The sequence below is a fragment of the Suricata suricatta genome, chromosome 12 (assembly GCF_006229205.1).
Source record: "Suricata suricatta isolate VVHF042 chromosome 12, meerkat_22Aug2017_6uvM2_HiC, whole genome shotgun sequence".
Classification (NCBI taxonomy): Eukaryota; Metazoa; Chordata; class Mammalia; order Carnivora; family Herpestidae; genus Suricata; species Suricata suricatta.
Window position 1 is genome coordinate 43,014,513 of NC_043711.1, and position 2,497 is coordinate 43,017,009.

The window sequence follows — 2,497 nt, forward strand, 5'->3', positions numbered from 1 at the left end:
TCTCAAAATAAAATAAAAAAAATTAAAAAAACAACAGAAGCTCATCATCAAAATGAAAAAACAACCCATTAAATGGGAGATTTTTGCAAAAATATATCTAGCAGAAAATTAATGTCCAAAATATAAAAATAATTCATACTACTATTCACAAATAGTCCAATTAAAAATCAGCAAATGTTCTGAACAGACATTTTTCCAAAAAGACACACACAAAAAATAAAAGATGCTTAACATCACTATTAGGGAAATGAAAATCAAAACCACAATGAAATATCATCTGACACCAGTATGAGTAAAAGGGACTAATTATAGATGATGGATGTAACTATACTTTTAGTGGTGACACTTTATAGTGTGTAGAGAGGGCAAATTATAATGCTGCACACCTGAAAGATACAATGTTACCATTTAAAAAAAGACCTGAAGGAAGAAGAAAACATAACATCTTTATACCAGAATTCAAAATAGTCCAATATGGATAGGTTGTAAAATTTGGCATTTTTGTATGAAATGGGGCTCAATAAGTAAACAGAAATAAGTAAAATATAAAAAATTGTATAGACTTTTTATAAACCAGAATAAGTATTTGGAATTTTATCCTGAAAAGAACCAAGGAGCTTTAAAAGCCTGTGGAATTACACACACACACACACACACACATACATACACACACACACAAACAATGTATACATGCATTTTTACGTTAACACATGAATACATGTGTTTATACAAATTTCTGGTTTGGCCCATGGGTTAGTACATGGATAAACTAGGAAAAAGATACTGAGTTCCACCTTGCTACGTTGACTTTGAGGTATCTGGGGAACATCCAAATAGAATAACCAGTAGCTAGCTAGGTAAACAGGTGTGATGCTCAGAGCTGCTGAGAAGTCAAACAGGGTGAAGACTTAGTTACAAAAAGTTCTTGTTTATCTATAAGGATTACTTTAATCCTATTGTGGGAGTGAGAACCAGCTTTTAGGGTTTGAAGAATGATAGAGACATGAAGAAGTAGAGTGGACAAGCGTTGGTTTGAATGTTTGTGTCCTCCCCAAATCCTTATGCTGAAACCCTAACGTAAGTGTGATGATTTTAGGGTATGGGACTTTTGGGAGGTGATAAAGCCATAATGGTGGAGCTGTCATGCATGAGATTGTTACCCTGCTTAAAGAAGCTCTGAGGCAGCCCCTTGCGACAAATGACGATAAAATCATAAGTCTGCAACCTGGGGATGGCACCCTGATCTCACACTTCCCAGCCTTCAGAAGTAAGAAATAAATTTATTTTGTTTATAAGCTACCAAGCCTGTTGTGTTTTATAATAGCAACTTGAATGGACTAAAACAAGTGTAGAACAGCTTATCATGCATTTGGCTATAATGAAAATGCAAATGATATACATGATGGGAACTCTGTCATGTCATCATTGGAGGGTGACTTTTTTTTCTTATTATCAGTACAAAGAAGCCATTTTTTTTTCTGGTCAAGTAAAAACAAAAGCAAAACATTCATTCTGAATGACTTTCATCTGAGATTATGTAGCTGTGCTTAATTTGTCCACATATAATTATTCCAAACTGCTCATAAATAGTTTCCAAATTCCACCTGATTTAAACTGAGTAATAAAGTGATACAGCATATATAAAAGAAATGTATTTTTCTTCATTGAAGACACTCCTGCTGCTTTAGAAGAATCTATGGAAACTAATTTTTTATTTTAATTTTGACTCAAGGTAACCCTTCCCTAGACATGCATTAGTAAACAATTTAATTCAGTCTCACAATGATTCTTTTTGGGATTTTTAAAATGTTTTTATTTTTGAGACATAGAGAGACAGAATATGAGCAGGAGAAGGGCAGGGAAAGAGGGAGATACAGAATCTGAAGCAAGCTTCAGGCTCTGGGCTGTCAGCAAAGTCTGAGGTGGGGCTCAAACCCAAGAGCTGTGAGATCATGAACTGAGCTGCAGTCAGACACTCAACCAACAGAGCCACCAAGGCACCCTGATCTTCGTGTTTTCTTTTGTTGATTATGACCCTCAATCTCATCTAAAAGAGCTAACTAGCTACAATTATTTTATAGTAATTTTAGGAGTTGAATTACTAGACACATTTGATATAGATGGCTAGGACATGCATACAATAGAATTGTCCCTCAGTTGTTGCAAATGCCATCAACTTTCTAAAAGATACCATGTTGAATTGAAGCCCTTCAGAAAGTTGAATCTGGTCATTTCTGCCTCCCCTCACCATCACATTCGGTATTTCATTGTTGCCTCACCACCTGTTACTCCATCTGTTTCAATGGCTGTAGTTATAATTTATAAACCTTCCCTACATTATATCTCACTGCCAATCTGCTTCTTCCAGGGACAACTCCTTTGAAGTCTGTCCTTTACATTAAACTTTTCACTTGTGTATTGTCACCAATGTATTCTCCATTTATGGACCAGAGAATAAATCAGTTCCCGTAGCTTTTTCTTTTTTTATATTCCATAA